Genomic DNA, 12,558 nt, shown 5'->3' with positions numbered 1-12,558 from the left:
TTGGCAGTGACCTAATGCATTTTAAGTGTACCTTTAGGTACCTGGCAACATTTCTCGCTGTATTTCCATCAGAATTATTTTATGTCATAATCATAAGGAGGATTTAGTGTCCCGTTTTAGGAGGTTGTAATTACACCTTTAACGTATCGTAATGAACCTCCATTTTCATAGAAATAGGTAACGATTTTGCAAAATTTAGATTGGGTCAATGCTTTCTTCAAAAATTGATGAAACGGTCGACTGTATTAAAACCGGTGCATCGAGGCCTGCATCGTTTTGGTCGGGATAATGAAAATCGCAGAACCGCATTCTCAATAACCTCTCAAAATGTACAGCATATTAAGGTTCTTAGAAATTGTTCACTATAGTAGAACTGCAAATGATTGTCTTCTTTTTTACCGTAATCAATATGGCGATATATTTCTTTATTTAGAACCTATCTGTAGTTCTATACTAGTTTATTTTAGAAAAAAGTTTTTTATTTATATCTCTTTACCTTTATTAGTATTTCTATATAACTTATAGTAAATTGTTCTATCGATAGCAATCCCCAAGTCCCAGAAGACGCCAACATTTACATAAGAAAATTGAAAGTTTTCAGCACGATACATCATTTTGTCTGGCGCATAATAAAATTCTTTTCTATAGAGTATATTCACTTATTTTACTGTCTTCGTACCTGTCCTGCAATTTATATATGAAGATGAAACTTTGAGTTAAACAACGAAAGTACATTGTGTTTTGTAATGCAATGCAAACACATTTTTTTCTATTGTTTTTCTTGCTTTTGTCACAGACTGTGACATACATAACGATTATAAAACTGACCGAACTATTCTGGGTTATAGATATATAATCGTTAAATATTTCCAAAGTTAATACATTGTATTATTGCATGTATTGTGCTTATTCAATAATTATTGAATCCTTTTTAATGCATAAGACGGATATATACTAATGCTGTTTTCTATATTAAGTATAGAATAATAGTATATCTGTGTAACTATAAAATAAGTTTAGACCTCAACCAGGACTTAAACCAGCAAAATAAGCTTTGAAGAGTGACATTATTAAACAACTTGTTATTTGTATGAATAATAAAATGTCCAACTATAAATCCAAGATTTTAATTTAAATCTACAAAAAACTAGCAGACCAAAAAGAATGAAGTAATGTAACATAGAACTAAATTGTTGTGAAAGATTCATTACGATTAATAATTTATTTCAGAGTTTTTAGCCAAGAATTTGAATAAAATTCCGTTCTAATAAACCGATTTATGAGTCCTATTTCTTAGTCTCAGAATTATTGGGACGGAAAAATCGGGATTTGGATTTAATAAGGATTTACATTTTAATCGTAATTAATTGGTGCTGTTTTTGATTTAAGCCAGGACAATATAATCTGTTGTTGTTAATGTCTTGTTTGGGTTCGCTTGAGATAAAGTATCTTATGAACTCTAACCTCGCTAGTAAGTGGAAAAAACAGAATATCTATTTATACTACATCATGTTAAGATGTCTGGGCATAACACGCCTTCCCAAGAGGAATGTTTTTCCATTTGATTATGTGTGTTTTTATATGTATAAAAAATATTTTTTAATGTCAGAAAAAAGAAATGAGAATCATTTTTAAATTAATTGCCAGTTCTTAAATCAAGGACGTCCATGCGTCGGGTTGTTTATACTACGTATTTGCCTGTTGTTCTCACGAGTATGTAAGTGCGTGCTCCTATTTCACCAAGCCTCCTGCTGATAGAGGACAAATCTTTGTTTTTAATTTATTTTTTTATTCTTTATTACTCTATATGTCATATGGAACATGGTTGCAGCTCCTTACAAACATTGTGTAAAAAAAATCTTGGCGATTAAAAAGTGTGGCGGAGAGTTTATTGCCAGTTCTTCTCTTCCGTTCTACGACCTTGATTTGAGAACTGGCAGTAAATGTAAAATTAAATTCATTTAATATTTCTTTTTCTTGACGTTCATAAGTGTACATTGTTACCTACATGAATAAATAAATTTTGATTTGATTTGATGTGTTACTTTTATGCCCATAGCTTGCTCAGTGTTAAACCTATCGTATCCATACCTATGACAGTCGGTCAGAACATGGAGGATCATAGTGATTAGAATAAGTGTATTTGCCTATTAGACTGACATTGTAACAGCTACAGAAATCTGAGGCCCAGACCTAATAAAGTTGTAGTGCTATTTATAATAAAATAGCCATAGCTGTCTGTTTATAACATAGGAACATAAAATATCGTATGCTATTTTTATACTATATCATGAAATATAATTTATAAAAAACTAGTGAGAGTTTTATATGTATTCTTATCAAAATTCTACAATATATACAAATTCACGACAGTCAGCTAGCTAAGGTTATTACCCTCCCTCGTTTTCCTTACAAATGATGCTTTCGAATTATTTTTGATCGGAAATTCATGAAAAAGCCCGGTCGTGAAAAATAACAATTGCATAAAAGAAGGGGAGTTCCCCTAAATTGGTGTCTTCCGGGAAATTTTCCCGCTGCAGCCGAGTTGTTGACGTAAAGATATTTTGAAGTCTCTTAACATAAGTTATATTATTGTTAATCTGTGTTGACTTGGAAGTAAGAATTTGATTAACACACTGATGTATCTGCATTTTCTATTGTCATTTAACACATTGTACTAAATCTATCTAGCTGTCATTGTTTCTGCCTCCTTTTATACTTATACATATTAAGGGCAGGATTGTAAGAGATTCCACAGATAAATAGCAAATCAATATCTCATATTGAGTCAAGTCTAACCTAAACGATTGATGTGTATAAAGGAACGAATTTGACTTTGAAGATTTTTTTTAATAGTATATTTTACAAAGGGCAAACGGGCAGGAGGCTCACCTGATGACAGAGGGCTCGCGAATGCGTTGTTGGCCTTTTAAGAATTTGTACGCTCTTTTCTTGAAGGACCCTAAGCCGAATTGGTTCGGAAATACTTCAGTGGGCAGCTGGTTCCATAAAGTGGTGGTGCGCGGCAAAAACTGTCTTGAAAAACGCGCAGTTGTGGAACGGAGGTCGTCGAGGTGATACGGATGGAATTTCGTATTCTACCTCGACGTCCGATGATGAAACTCAGCTGTAGGTATTAATCCGAACAACTTTTCTGAACACTCTCCACGGTAAATGAATTAATACATTTAATTCGTAATACATAATCAATTACAAATTTTGTTTGACAAATACGTATATAGTCATATTTCGAAGGGTGTTTATTATAAAATCTGTCAAGGGAAACGAATGTTGTTTTACTATAAACTGTAGCTAGATTGATTCGGTTGTGCTAACAAGGTTTTATGGAGTGCGGTCTCGATTTCCTTCCAAACAGGAAATTTTTCCTCCGTTCACTAACGAGTATCAAGCGTCGATTACTACCATACAACTGAAATTGTTTTCCAAAAGTTAATTTTCTCTTTAATTATATGTAATAGTCGTACATTAGATATACATTATTACTATTAAACTTGTCTGTTTAAATAGGATATCGATGAAATTACATAATTCGTAATTTCAAGTTCTTTTCAGAGAACATGGTCAGCGATACATTTTAGATGAGTACAGTGATGTGTGTGTGTAAGTTGTTCCTGCAGTACATACGTGTACCTTATCATATATTACATAAAAATACTAGCTGAATATAAATATATACATAAAATACTTTAACTTCCCCAAAAGTAACAAAAACAACAAAACATTGTTGCTACTTCAAAAGGAAATTGGCCAAAAATAGATTATTGGTCCAATTTCCTTGTCCGAGTCAACCATAGAAAGTTTATCTATGCTTATTCACCTGCATATAAAATGAAACAGGTGCAAAAATCTGAAATCAAATTTATCACAGTAACATCAGTAACTTACTACTACTACTACTACTATTTTCGTGGACATTATTATACATACATGTTTGTTTACCTGACGTCACTCAACATAAACATAGAGTTATTCGCTAAATGCTTGTACCTCCTCAAATAAAAAATAATAAAAAAAAACAGTGGAAACCAATCTTGACCTGTCTGATGCTCAAGGCATGATTCAAACGCACGTTGAGAGCTTCAACTACTAGGCTAAGACGTAATTTCACTGCTTTTTCAAACTGCTCTCAGTGAGAAGTAATTTTTCACAAATATTATGTAGATATAAAAGAATTCAAAATATAAGTTTCTTTAAATATAAAAGTCTTAATAACGAGAAAATACCTTATTTTAACACAAAGTAGAATTCAAATACAATATTCTTTAAATATAAAAGTCTAAATAACGAGAAAAAACCTTATTTTAACACAAAGTTTAAGTTATGAAGTATGAACATCGTTTTATTTGGTTTGTTTAATTACTTATAAAGTTAATAATTACTCAGGGTATGATTCGAACGCACGTTGAGAGTTTCAACTACTAGGCTAACACTGCTCTCAGCGAGAAGTAATTTTTCACACATATAAATGTAGATATAAAAGAATTCAAAATACAATTTTCTTTAAATATAAAAGTCTTAATAACGAGAAAAATCCTTATTTTAACGCAAAGTTAAATTGACTGAGCTTGTTTATATGAACAGCGTTTAATTTGTTGCGTTTAATTACTTATAAAGTTAATAATTACACAACAAGTAATTAAAGTGTTCATTGTTTACACATTCAAAGGGAAATTATAGTATTTTACAATATATACATTTGAAACGTTTAATTATTTTACACGAACAATAGTTTGACTTCCAACCGTATTTTAAACAATCTTTTGTCTACATTTTTGAATCTAATTTTGGTTAAAACTCTGGAGTACGATTCCGTAACCCCTAGTTTCGCTTGGACATAATTCCTGGTTTTCCATTCATGGCAGAATCTGATCATGATGATAGATCATGATTGATCAGCCCTACAATCAATTGGGGAGTACTCTTCTTAATGTTTATATTTCATACTTTAACATCGACCTTTTGTATAAATCTAACATATCTTTAAAGTACAATATTACATAGTATTCAAGGCAGTAAAACAATTATTACCCTATTCTAACGAGTGCTTAATTAGTTTTTATTGTTGCTTTATGAAATAACGGTCAGATATAAAATTAAGACAGTAATAAAAAAACAATGACTCATATCTTAAAAGGCTAAAATAATTTGACTTTTACAATAATCACAAACACTATATGCATAACTGCGGGGTGGAAGTCAAACATAAATTACGTCTTGAAAATTTCATAATAGCCTCAAGTTAGGAATGTTTGTGGTGTTTGATGATCTTCGTATCTGAGTAGGCCTTACAGAATGAATATATCTCTATTAATTGTAGCAAAACTAAAATTAAACAGAAAGAGACAAAATAGTGCTTTACGTAATGTACTGGTGGGTTTCTATGGTAACAAAGATACCTGCAGCGAAGTGTATATATTTTTTGTTTGTTTTTTGGTTTTGGAAAGTTATCATTTAATCTTTAATACGAAACTAAAGTTTTTTATTTAAAACATATATGTACTATTTGCTTATGTGAGTTTTTCTTCGACGTAAGTGAACTCATAAAAAATAACAGGATCATAAAAACAAGACGCGTTATTTGTGCTGATATTCACACTTCATGACACGACACAATATAAGTAGCTAATATTGTGTTTGTCAAGTTGTTAGATTTTTCGCGATCTGAAGAAGGGCTTCGTCGACGTATTTAATCTCGTTGGTACCTGAAAAATACATATGTAACTTATTTAATAAAATACCTTAGAAATGGGATCAGTTTGAGGCCTTCAATAGGTTAAATTAATTAAATATGACAAATTCAAATAGTTTGATGGTTTGTTACATTGTATAAAATTTGTTACTAATCAGTGAAAAATATTTATAGTTAAGTATCATAGTTAATTTATATAATAATTTATTATATTAATTTAACAGTAAAAAAGAAAATAATAATAATAATCCAATCATCTAAACTGATATGATTCAGTACCACTGAAATATTATGTCAATTTTTAGACCGAAGAGAGCAAATATGACACTATTTATTTTCAATACAGCGCAAGTTAAATTATCGTTGAGAATTTTTACCGGGATCAAAGTGTTCATAGACATTACCATCCGTCAAAATGGGAGAGCATCGCAGCTTGAATCGTCTCTGAGGACATTGGATACTTTAGCCACTTCGACACGAGCGTTAGAATCGTTGCGTTTTTGGAGGTGTCAAAGACAAAATATTAACTCTTTTGCAAGAGGCTGTTACTCGCTTTTAAGTTTTTATATTTGTAATTTTATTTAATTTATAAGGTATGAAAAACTTATTTACCATATTGCCAACCCATTCGATTTAGAACGAAAGCGATATTATTTAATACCCCTTAATATGGCAAGAATGTTCGTACATAAGGATTAACTTCTCTTTAGTTCTCGTTTTCTTCTTCTTCGTATACTTCACTATTGAAGGTCTTATAAAAGCACACACCACTTAATCAGACAGTCTCATGGCTTTAGGGATATAGTTTCTTTTCTTTGTAATCGGTAAAAGGTTATTTATAACAATAAAACAACAAAAACAAGACAATATTTAACAAATAGTAATAAATAAAAATTTCATTAAAAATCACAATAAATGCATACGATAGATATCGTATCGTATCGAATATTATATAGACATGATGCATGACACTCAAATGTGTTAGTGAAATATGTTTTTTTAGAAACAACACTGAAATGATGACAAACTAGCGTATTTTCCACAGACTAACAAAACAAACGAAACGTCAATCAACACATAATAGATAACTAATAATCTAAAGAATCTAATCCAAGAAATATAATTATTCCTTTACATACGTCCTTTATATACTACGTCTATGTTAGATAATAAATAATGAGTTGTTAAACTAGTAGTATAACAAACAATGTAAAAAGCTTCATATAATAGTATTAATATTACAAAACAAGTTTATAGAGCAGAAGTGAGGAGCGAAGGTAATTATAACAAAAATAATAAATAAAGTGGCTCTATTCAATTTCTTTGTAACACCCTTATTGGGTCACGAGACAATGCGATGCTATACCGTTTGCTGGCTTCCCGGCATTGTACTACGAAGTATTATTCCGTGGTACGCGCCACTGAAGGTCTTCTCTAAAAATAACTATTTTTACAATCCTATTCTAGTTATTTTTTTAGAACCTACCGGATTAAATTGAATTGACAGCAAGTTCACATTTCTAGAATAATCCACTGGATTTTGTGACCATTTGTGTTTGATCTTATTAGTTTTACAAACAAAAATCATTTATTCATATAGGTAACATAATGTACACTTATGAACGTTAAAAAAAGAAAAAGAAATATACATTAAATTAAATGATTCTAATTTTACATTTAACGGAAGAGAAGAACTGGCAATAAACTCTCCGCCACTCTTTTTAATCGCCAAGTGTTTTTTTACACAATGTTTGTAAGGAGCTGCAACCATTACACCATGTTCCATATGACATCTTGAGTAATAAAGAATAATAAAATAAAATTTTAGCGTGTGTATAAACTCAGTAAATATTTTTATATAAGCTCCAATTCTGGGATTTATGTGTTAAAAGGGTGAGTGTGGCCGGAGTGAAATTACATTTTCCTTATTAATCACTAGATTATTATTTCTAGACTTGAAATAAGCGTAAAGATATAAAAACAATCAACAAAATTAATTTTCTCGTTTATTTACGTATCTTTAAAAATGATGAAATATATACAGGGTGGCTTTTAATACAAAAAGGCTACTTGGTAATTTGTTGGAGTACCTTATCCCAATGTGTGTAATATCCTTTAACTTCTAAACATACAGCCGACCCGTATCCAGATCGACATGGGAATGCGAAGGGTTACGGTTTTCAATATTGGTAATTCCCAAACCTATATGTCAGCGCATAGTATCAAGTTGTGCCTTATTTGTCTTGACTTTTAAAGTAGACAACTCATGACCTACTTTTGAAGAATTCGTTACATAATACCACTTCTAGAACGTAACCTAATCCATTTTGAGTGACTCGTATCCAATTTGTGCACGTTGTGGGGCTTCCAACCCTAGTAATTGACACCACCGCAATGTCCACTCGCGGTTTTAATAAACATTAACGACAACGCTCCAAGCAAAAACTCCACTCGAAATTACAACACGTCGCCCGGCAATATCCAATCTACTGAATGTTTTATTGTCCCGACTACAGCGGCCCCCAATAAAACTAACGTAATTCACCGGTCCGATGGAATCATCTTATAGGTTTAGTTTAGAAAGTTGGCATCTTGTCCATAGCGGTTATTTCGAGTTCTCCACTGACTGCTAGCTGCACAAAAAAGGCTCTATTTAACGGGAAACGGTTTGGAAAAAAGTGCTTTGAGCCGCAGCGCCAAGAACCGGATTACTGTGGCTAGACTGAAAAACAAATCTACTACGATTTACGTACCGTAAACTCGTTACGCGATATGAACGAGGCGAGTTTGGGAATTACGTACGAACGATTTTATCTCCTGTTCGCATGTGCAAAGGGTCGGTTTTAGGTTAAAGCAGGCTTCGTGAAGGCACGTTAGTTGCGTAGAATCGCAACGAGAGAGCTTATACGCAGACTATAGAGAGGGTTCGGAGGTTCATTCGAAAGAAGTGTTATCACAGTCGCTGTTCGGCGTTCGGGCGGCGAGCTTGCTGCTTAGGGATGTCCATTTTCACTGCGCAGAACGACATCGACTGAAGTTTTCCGTACTTCGTTGACTTAATAGGACGCTACTCATTGGAGTTTCGAATCTCGTGACTTATCACGAATTCTTTATTGAAAGTGAAACTGAACAGTTGAATCGTGATATCAGATTGTGTATTAGGTGATAAATCGAGAAACTGAATTGGACAGGTTGATTTGAAAGTGAAAATAAACTTATTTGGACTGGTTTCGATATCAGCACGGTTTTTCAATTTTAAACTGTGTCGTGAGTATTGAAGTTGTGTCATAATATCCGTTTATGGTAAGAAGATTTATTTTATTTTAATACATATGTATGTATTGTTTTTATATTTAGCTTAACGTTATGGTAAATTGTCGAGCTAAGCTCCCAATAAAAAAAGATTGCGGCGTGTTCTGTGATGAATTCAAATGGCTTTTTAGCAAGTTATATATTTTCCTAAGAAGCCGGGTCGGGTGAAGTATTCATGAGGAAAAAAGCGAAATACCATTAGGTCAGTATTTTCCGCTTTAAATGTAATGTCGAAGCTTGTTTTGTAAGCTTTTTTGAAGGCATGAATAAAGTTTCGAGAAAATGTTAAGTTGTAATTAAAGTAAACATGAAAATTGTATTTACTATTCGTTTTGTGCCTTTGAATAATTTTGAACACTAGTGAATCCTACAGAGGTCCTCTGCACACGCCTTATATACAAAAATATGTCTAAAAATGTAAAACCTTTCGATTTCCAGCCGTTTAGGAGTTCCATTACGAACACAAGCACAGATTTATATATATATATATATATATATATACCCACTGTTTATTTGCTGTATAAATAAATAATGTAGATTTCAACTGCAGCGCCATCTGCCAGGTTGATTTGTGTGATCTAAACCAGGACACCACCCAAAGGCATACAAAAACATCATTCAAATCGCTCCAGTCACTTAAGAGGAGTTCAGTGATATATATACGTACAGTAGAATTAAATAAAATTAATTAAACTATCTATATACGTATGGACTTTTATACTTATTGTAAAAACTTATAATCAATCTCTTAAAATTAACAGATATTAAAATATTTTGTAGACTGCGTATCAAAAAAACTTCTTTAAATAGACGAAAAGATTAAATGAAACGTGGAAACATTTTATAAAAGTTTTCTTTAATCGAAGCGACGGAGCATTCAATTGAAGGGAAGTTCACCAGAAACTTGAGCCGGGGCTAAACTGCCCTTACCAAAGTTCTCTTTAGGATTTTGTTTGAAATCACAAAGTCAAAGTGAACAAGAATTAACATATAAAGATTATCTGATCTGGATTTTATCAGCTGCATATGTTTTTGATATTCGGAAAGTCAAATAATTTGACACTTTTATCGATCTGTATATAAATATATATATAGGTCGATATATATATCAAAATACACGTTCAGTACAAAACGTACAAATTAATAATCTACTCGTTTGTTTGTTTTAAGTCGATTAAAAAAATCCTCTGCAGTCTTACTAACTCTGAAATATAACAAGTGTTACGCAGATAAATGAATCATTCTAATGGTGAAGGATTTTTTGAAAATTATAAAATGCCAGTTGAAATGTGATTTTATCCCCTTGTTTGAGAAATTGATTCAATTCGAGAAAATATACACTTGAATGAGTTAATGTCAAACTTTTGGTTTAAAAACCTTTTTTGGTTGTTAGATTCATCGTTATAGGAGGTTATATTACGCTACTACTTAATTAACAGGAAAGATATGACAGGACGGATAGTTGATACAATACTATTTTTAACATACGTACAGCCTAAGACATTTTGCTATGCAATTTCTAAAAGGCGAATTAAATTCTTTAAATTTTTAAGTCGCAAATTATTTTGAACATTACCGCGGATATACAACACATACATCTAAAACTATTAATGCATCCTATTATTATTTTCTCATCGCCAAGAATCGGTTAAATTGCTACACACGATTGCTACAGGATTACGATTATTATATGAATATTTTGGATATGGGAAGAAAAGAGAGAGGATGCCCACCAAAAACTTGGGAAGATGAAAAAAAAATGGATAGCGGGAAAAAAGTGGAAAACTGTCGCCAGAAATAGGGTCCTCCACTCCGTCGGATTTCGAGTACTAGTGAAAACTTAAATGATGAATGATTTAGGTAACTTTAGTGTACTCGAATAAAGGCTATTTTTATTTTATTTTATTTTTAATATATGAATATATAAAGTTAAAAATTGGTTTTTGATTAAGATTTTACGTAAGTCTCAACATTAAAGATGACAGTCACATTCCTTCGTCTGTTTTATTGCAAAGTATTTCATTGACAGACAAAAACCAGGTTTCTGAGATAAATTCTGAGGTCAATTTTTAATTTTCGAAATACGAAAATTTTTTTGAACAGGAATAATACGAATGGAATAGCTTTCGATACGAATTAAGAGATTCTGTTATATATTTAAATATAATGATGAAAATCTAGTGTCGCTGCAACACTTAATGAGTTTGATCTTCATAGTCAAATATATACCTTCAATGCAGGATGTAAATTGTTCGTTAAGAAATACATAAAGAGAAAAATTTGTGCTATAATCTAAAACCACGACTTCCAAATCTAAGATTCATACCAAGTCAAACACTATTCGTCATGCAACAGATTTCATTGATTCGTAATAAAATAACGGCAATGGCAAATACTGTAGCAAATACATATTTTCTATTTTGCGAGGTGTGAAACTGTGAACCACTAACATTCACGGGTTAACCTTCGCAGAAATATATTTTAGTTTTCTCTACTTTTTGTATGACTTATTGAAACAAGATTGTACACAATAGCTGTAAAATCAATCAATCAATCAGTGGCGCTTCAACCTCTTTAGGTCTTGGCCTCAGATTTGTGAATCTGTTTCATGATCATTTTTTAAATCTAATAGGCAAGTAGGTGATCAGCTTCATAAAGAGCGTACCAATTCTTAAAAGGCCGGCAACGCACTCGCGATTCCTCTGGCATTGAGAGTGTCCATGGGCGGCGGTATCACTTAACATCAGGTGAGCCTCCTGCCCGTTTGCCCCGTGTTCTATAAAAAAAAAGTGCCTGACACAGGTCGTCGACTTTTTGGGTCTAAGACATGTCGGTTTCCTTACGATGTTTTCCTTCACCGTTCGAGCAAATATTAAAAGCTGTACAATGCTTCATTAAAATCTACGTCTCGTAATAATTACGACTGGAAGGACCTATGATATATGCAAATTTAACATTATTGAGCAATTTACATTAGTAATTAGTTTCGTGAATGGAACCCACTCATTTTCGACGATCTGCATTACTTTAAACTTTTACTTACCATAATAAAGGGTGCCAAGTTAAGTTATGTAAATTGGACTCGTACCCATAGAAATAAGATTTAGACGTAATTTTTGACTGAAGTTATTTTATAAAACGCCTTATACAGCCGTTTATATGCCAAATAAGTAACCGAAATTCAACTTGGCATACATTCATATATATATATATATAAGTCAAAAGCATTAAAATATACTGATTATTGTCGAAGAGGTCGCAATGTGTTTACACAAAAGCCATGCATTCCCACAAATTATATGTTTAAATGAAAACTATGAAATTATAGAAAAAAGAAGTCATCTAAAACTATGAAAAATAAAACTTAGAAGATAGATGAATAAGGTGTCGTCTTATAAGACGAATACGTGTATAAATAATTATCGTAATAATAATTTATATTTTTGAATAGAGAACTGTTAATCGTGTCTGTTCATGAACCAGATGGACTAATCAAGTGAAAAACTCATAGTCCTCAAAATAGTGCACTGTCGGAT

At 32.0% G+C, this 12,558-nt stretch overlaps 1 protein-coding gene across 1 annotated transcript in view; it reads left to right on the top strand.

Annotated features, from left to right (window-relative positions):
* The first annotated feature begins 8,670 nt into the window (after positions 1-8,670).
* The window catches only part of LOC110999031, a 139,492-nt gene continuing 135,604 nt past the window's right edge, over positions 8,671-12,558 (top strand). Inside the window, exon 1 of the mRNA XM_045629159.1 lies at positions 8,671-9,013. The gene's annotated coding sequence lies outside the window, so the exon portion shown is untranslated. The remainder of the gene's footprint in view (positions 9,014-12,558) is intronic.

This window comes from Pieris rapae, chromosome 8, assembly GCF_905147795.1.
Source record: "Pieris rapae chromosome 8, ilPieRapa1.1, whole genome shotgun sequence".
Taxonomy (NCBI): Eukaryota; Metazoa; Arthropoda; class Insecta; order Lepidoptera; family Pieridae; genus Pieris; species Pieris rapae.
Note: the sequence above shows the minus strand (reverse complement) of the source record. Positions and strands in the feature narration are given on the sequence as shown.